General features: G+C 30.5%; 1 long non-coding RNA gene across 1 annotated transcript; it reads right to left on the bottom strand.

Annotated features, from left to right (window-relative positions):
• Positions 1-308: 308 nt before the first annotated feature.
• Positions 309-2,090, bottom strand: LOC128559633 (uncharacterized). Its single transcript, XR_008372520.1, has 2 exons — positions 1,730-2,090; positions 309-1,564 (listed from the first exon to the last, which is right to left on the bottom strand). It is a non-coding gene; the product is annotated as an uncharacterized LOC128559633 (long non-coding RNA).
• Positions 2,091-7,109: the final 5,019 nt, after the last annotated feature.

Here is a 7,109-nt window from a genome sequence, read left to right as displayed (position 1 = left end):
AAATAAAATTTATAAACAAACCAATTTCTAACTTTGAAATTGAACAATGGATTAAACAATTAAAAATTAAAAGCTTTAGGGGTGTATTTAGTGGAAATAATTTATTAGATTTATTAAAACCAAAAGCAAAGGACGAGTGTGGAATAATCAATTTAGATGACACTTTTGGGTCTGGAACACATTGGGTTTGTTACTTAAATAATATGTACTTTGATTCATTTGGACTTCCTCCACCAAAAGAAGTAATTAAATATATACCTTGGGTCAAGTATAACAACATACAACATCAAGACAAAACAAGTACACTCTGTGGTTATTATTGTTTATTTTTCATAAAAATGTTACAAGATAAAATACCGTTGTATGATTTATTGTATAAAATACTAAAAGTTAACAATCAAAGAGTAAATGAACAAACAATTATAAATTATTTTAATAAAATGAGTTAAAATGTATTAAAATGTACCAAGAACGTTATATTCTTTACTACTAACAAAAATGTATCATAAGCGTTATATTCCAAACTACTCCCAAAAGCGTATACGGAAGTGACGTGCGTTTACACTGTAAACGTTACTATAAATAGAAGTATAGATATATAAAATAAACTTGAACGGAAGTGACGTGCGTTTACAGTGTAAACGTTACTATAAATAAATGTATAGATATATAGAAATTCCACTAATATTAAAAATAAAATTTAACATGGTATACGGAAGTGACGTGCGTTTACAGTGTAAACGTTACTATAAATAAATGTATAGATATATAGAAATTCCACTAATGTTAAAAATAAAATTGAACATGGTATACGGAAGTGAAGTGCGTTTACAGTGTAAACGTTACTATAAATAAATGTGAAGATTGTACATGGAAATTCCACTAATGTTAAAAATACTTGAACGGAAGTGACGTGCGTTTACAGTGTAAACGTTACTATCAATAAATGTGAACATTATACTTGGAATCCTTACATAGATTTCTACTGTTAAAAGCTGATTTTGTTACCAATTCAACTATGTACATATTTCTTCGATTAATTTCCTATTTTTGATTAAAGTTCCAGTGTTTAAAGCACACTTCAATAAATTCTTAAGTTTCTCAATTAATTCATAAACTAAAGCAAGGTTTCGACAGTAGGAATCTGTGTAATGTACACCTCTGCGATGAAAATAAAGTCCCAGATTACAATCCTTTGGGCAAACTGATCTTAAATTTTTAATAATAAATCCAATCTGATGTGTACAATAAACAATATTCCGTTTGTTTCTGTATATCTGCTTGTCTAAATTTCTAATGCTTTCAATACATTTGTCTTCGCTTGAAATTTTCTAAAACCTCCTCTTGTCCGAATGATTTCGTAATTTCTTCTTTAAGCTTTTCTTTTAACGTACTCCTTGTTTGTCGCTTTGTTGGCTTACATGTATCAACCAATTTCTTGTAATACTTTGAACTGAATGTTGTAACCCATTCTTGGCATACAAAATCTTCTTTGTAATTATCTTTTAAATGGGTTGTTAATTCCGTCAAATCTTTTAACAGGTCTGCTGTTGTATTTTTATCCCTAAAAAGAAACACAATCTAAAGAATTACATAAGTATAAGCAGGTAAAAATAAATTTATCTCTAAGAAACACAAAATAATATTTCTAAAGTTAGTGAATGAGATCCGTTAAAGATCTGCTAAAGCTTGAACATAGTGACGTAAATGTGTTTTGAAAAGTACTTACATTGTAATCGTTTTCCTTGTTTCTGTTCTATCGTTGTATGTATTATAAGTCAACAAAGAATGTTCTGGTGTTAATCGATAAGGTTTGTGTTGCAAAATACGACCATTTTTCAGAAAATATCATGTAAATCCCATATAACATTTTCAGATAATACGATAAAACGAAAGTGAAGGAAATATGTCAGTTATTTATAACCAGGTTTTCCGAAAATACAAGAAAACGAAAGTAAAGTAAATATGTCAGTTATTTATAACCGGGTTTTCCGAAAATACGGGAAAACGAAAGTAAAGTTAAAACCTGTGGATTTTAAATTGTCCGGCATTAGTTGGTTCGGACCGAGGATTAAAGGTCAAATGGGGTCAAAAACGCTCGCTCCATCATGTTTCTAACTACTACCAGTTGACGTCAAATAATACAAACACAATGATCCCAGTGATATCAGAATTGCACAAAGCCTGGAATGAAGGTGTAAGCGATATTAAGTTTACAGGACAAGCTGGAACATTGTCAATAGGAGGTGCGACAAAGTAAAAGTACAATTTCAAGACTTGTTTACACCTCTGATGCAACCAGAGCAACGTATAATAACTGAAACCTCAGCTAATGGTTCCTGAAATAGATAAATACACTATAGGTAAACTAAATGTGGACAAAGGTATATTTTATTGCTGTTATATGTTGTTGTTGTTTTTTGTTACAATTTGTATCTCATTTGAGTTTATTGATACATATAAAGCATGTTCATTATATGAATACAGTATGCATTACGTTCCAGGTTATACGTTTCAACATGTCTATATATATATTAATAAGGTAAAAATAAATATATATTGTATTTAGTATCTATGATTTTTAAATGAACTAAAAAGGATGGGAAACGATTGATGAATGATGAAAAGATGATATATCCTTAAAGAAAAAAAGGAAGAGAGCGGTATATATTTCGAATATGAAAATGTTTTTGTGCTTGGATACAATAAAGAAAGAAGGGGTAAGGAGGAGAGGGAATAAAGAAAAATTCTGGAAATGCTCTGCTTAAAAAAAGTTCTCTGCTGGTGTACATCACTATGAAATTAAGTCCTTCAATCAAGCAGTAGCATATTCTTTCTTTCTTTTGTTTTTGGAACCACGTTTAAGGCCCAATTATTTTTCACAATATATTTTTATTACATTTCAATGTACCAAAAATATACAACAAATACCTTGTATTATTTTTAACATGTACTTAGATAAGTGTTTGGCCATTTCTGGAAAAACGTAGTCGTTAGAAATAACAGTATGTTGATAGAATAGTAAACATAGAGTCATGAAAAGAAATAAATATGAAAGGAAGAAAATAAAGAAGTAAGAAGACTACCGTAACATATATATATTTTTTTTGTTTAAAGTAAGGAGAGGAAACAATTCCAATCGTTATTGAAAATATCAAGACGATTTCTGAACGCTATATCTAAGTTAAATCAGTTTAATCTGTTTTATCTCTTTATCTGCTATTGTTTGAAATTAGTTATGTCTGATACTAATTTCTTTATCTTACATTTGTATATAAAATGTTTGGACAGCATTAGTATATATGAGGTAACCTTGCCATTTATAGTGAGAAAATGTCAAGGAAGTATTCTGTAGTACCTGGATATCACAATCCTTCAAATATTTGAATGTTTGGTTCTAAAATTTCTACATCTTTGTACAGTTCCAGAACAAGTGTTCATTACTTTCAACATTCATATTACAAAAACCACACAGGTTCTATTCTGTTGAATTGCATTTAAATGAGAATTTGTTTGCTGTAATATTTCTGTGAAGAAAATTAAAACACAAGTTTTGGAAATTGTTATATTTACAAGAGGTGAAAGTATTTCAAATAAGTCTTTCCAGCAGAACTGCTTTTCCGGAAAGAATGATTTTCATTTAATATGAGCTTTTGTTTCTCATTCTGATATTTCTTTTTCAATTTTAGTTAGATTTTTTTACAAGTAACAAGATTTTGTTGTTTCTAATAATTTGTATAAGTTTATTTGTTGTGGTGTATCGTTTATTTTAATTGTTTCTAACTGAATTGTCCATTCCTTTGAAATTGATGCAAATATTCTATGATAGTTTTAGAATTCTAAGTTAGGTCTAGATATTAATTTTTTATATATCAAATGTTTTGAACTGATTAGATTTCATAGTGTAGGAAGCAAAGTTTTTTTTTACCTCCACATTTACAATTTTTATTCCTTCAATGCCCCCATTTTTCATGACTGCTATGGACTTCAATGAATATGAATGAAAAGATAAGGGGAAGGGAGACGTACTTGACGAACTCCCTTTTGTACATAAAAAAAATCATACATAGTGCCATCAATTGAAATGCAGCTTTTAGCATTATTATACAACAATTTTGACCATTTCAAAACTTATTCTCCAAAATTAAAATGTTTAAACGTTTAAACATGTACGAGTGGTGTATACTATCAAAATGTTCTGAAAAACTTTGAAGCAGATAATACCTTCTATATGCAAGTGTTGAATAAAATCGGGCCATATTCTTATATTTTCTCCAATGTTGTGCCCTTAATTAATGCAGCTTGATCTTTTTTTCTTCAAAACCGTCCTGATTCTTTTAGCAATAGACTTTTGTGCGATCTTTTAATCAACATTTTACCGTTTGTTTCAAACTCAAAAGCTCAAACTAGTTTATTGCGTTAAAGGCCTCCGGCCCATACACATATACAATACAATTATAAATAACAATTAAATACAAATGTGTGTGTGACTGTACACAGTATATAACAAACATAAGATAAAACAAATTCATAAAGACTAGTAAAGTACCATTTACCAAAATGTATATCTATTTCATAATTAGAATTTCGATTATGTATATTTGCAAATAAATATTATGAGACAGTGATGAAAAAATACTTTAAATTGAACTTTACAATGTCAAATTACCCATGTAATAAGAAAAATATGCATTCAGACCTTAGGATAGTAATTCCTCTAACTTTGAAATAAACACATATAAACTTTAAATGCAAGGAATGTATGACAAAACTACATGTAAATGGGCAAATCGTACAGTTCCATATACAGAGCATAAATAAAAACATATACCTCAAGAAATGATTTTCTCAAGGTCATTGCATGAAAAATAAACATTGCAAAATTTTTTAACATTGTTTCATTTTTTGTTGACAACAGTGAATTAAACTTACGTAGGGTAGGATAAGTAAAATAATGTCTTTCTATGCATGTTGATCTTATAGTATTATAAAACGGACAAACAAAAAGAAGTGGAATTCATTTTCTACAATATTTTTACAATAAAAACAGAACTTTTGCTCTCTTTTTATACCAATATGCCTCCATTTTCAGTCGTTAGTGTATGTGGTTATGTCTTAAATGCAACAAAATGATATCTATTTTTTTAATATCTAACACATCAATATAATTTTCATAATTAAAAGAGGTCTTAAAACATCTATATGACATGAGGAAGGATCTACGACTGCATTCATCTATCATAATATAAAAGCATATTGGAGCATTTTCTAATGTATCTGCCTGAAAGCAAATTCACAATCCTAAGCCAATACTTGGTACAACTTTAGCAGCAATAATCTGCATAGAATATCTTACACAATCGCCAATAACTGCAGCATTAGATGCTCGAAGAGGGGCTAACATAAATCGTTTGAAGGCATATGTTTGAACTCTCAGTATGTTCCATTCGGTGAAGGCCCCCTATTTCGGACCCATATAACGAAATCGCTACAATTTTTACATCGAACAATTTGAAAAACGTATGTCCTGGCATAGATATTTAAGAGGACAATAGTGATATTAAAACTCTTTAGGCTTTCACAGCCATTATCTCTGACATTTTAAACAGTGACATTTCACTTTTAAAAAAGTCCAACATAGTTGAAGCTAATAACCACTTTAAGTCTATTACCCTTATAAAATCACTTTTCATGTTTCGAAAGTTATCAACCACTTTAAAAACCATTATTTTACTTTTTGGACATTGAGTGTTAGCTTTCACTCTCTACAATAGTTACATAGTATATCAAGCTCACTCTATAAACCATTAACAGTATCCGAGGCTAACGCTACATCATCAGTAAACATAAGCAAAATTCAAAAATGTCAGGTGTCAACTGTATACATTACTTTGTGCAATAACGTCATATAATTCATTTATAAACAGATAAAATAGGATTGGGCTTAAATTACAACCCTGTCTTAAGTCAATAGGGCAATCAAATATTTCAATATGAATAGTACCACTTTTAACACACGCCTTAACAGATTTATAATTACCCTTTACTGCGTTTAACAAATTACCCTGAACTCCATGACGCAAAAGTCCAGTAAAAAGATTTACTCTGTCGACACTATCAAAGGTTTTTTTGTGAAATCTATATATGCTACATACAATTTTCTGCGCTTCTGACATATGTATTTCTTAACAATAAAATAAAGAAAACAAGGAGCTGCGTTCAATGAACGCTTGATGCCCCCGGTGGCACCCTTATCGATACAAAGCAACCTAAGTCCAAAACGAGGTCAAGGTCAATGTAAAACTGAGGTCAGGTGATGTTTGAAGATGAGGAATGGTCACAGGTTACATCTGTATTAGTATCAATTCATTCTTGTTACAGGTATTGATGCTAGACGAAACGGTCCAATTTGGTAACCAAGAGATGGCCCATATAAAGCAACCTAAAATCACTATATGCCTCCCGCATTAGTAGATGCCGGGGACATAAAAAAGCATAATTATTCGTAGAATATAAAATTCTTTCACTGGTTGTAGGTGCAGATCGGAATTTCCAGCCTCAAGGGTAACGTTAAGGCGGTTACGAGGTTCCTACCGAAACAACGTGTTTTGAACCGGGAAATATACCATCAGGAACAAAGAGGAACTGTCAAGGTTTTGAATTTTTATTCCTTTTTTTTCTAAATAAAATATAAATTACTAAATATATGCTTAGTTCGTAATACGTCATTTAAAGCATGAGAGTCATCTTACACCCCGGAGGTATAAGATGGATTTTTCCAGCACCGGTAAAAATAACGGAAATTCCCGTCTGGCAGGCAAGAATAACCTGACCTGAATCCACCTTGGACTTCCGTGATTTTGCTAAACACATTAGCATAAAACTTTAAACGTTCATTCAAAATACTAGCATAAATTTTACTTAAAATATCTAATAATGCTTTTCCTATGTAATTATCCGGGCTATTCAGAGAACCTTTCTTATGTACAGGAATAAGAGCTGCAAGAGACCACTTGTAAGGAGAAGCTCCGTCGACAAAAATTCTATTGTAGATTTGCGTAAATACGGCAAAAAAATGTCAGCAATGGAAATAATATGCTCTGGTATTA

Source organism: Mercenaria mercenaria, chromosome 9, assembly GCF_021730395.1.
Source record: "Mercenaria mercenaria strain notata chromosome 9, MADL_Memer_1, whole genome shotgun sequence".
In the NCBI taxonomy this organism is placed as follows: domain Eukaryota; kingdom Metazoa; phylum Mollusca; class Bivalvia; order Venerida; family Veneridae; genus Mercenaria; species Mercenaria mercenaria.
This window is presented reverse-complemented; position numbering and strand designations above follow the sequence as displayed.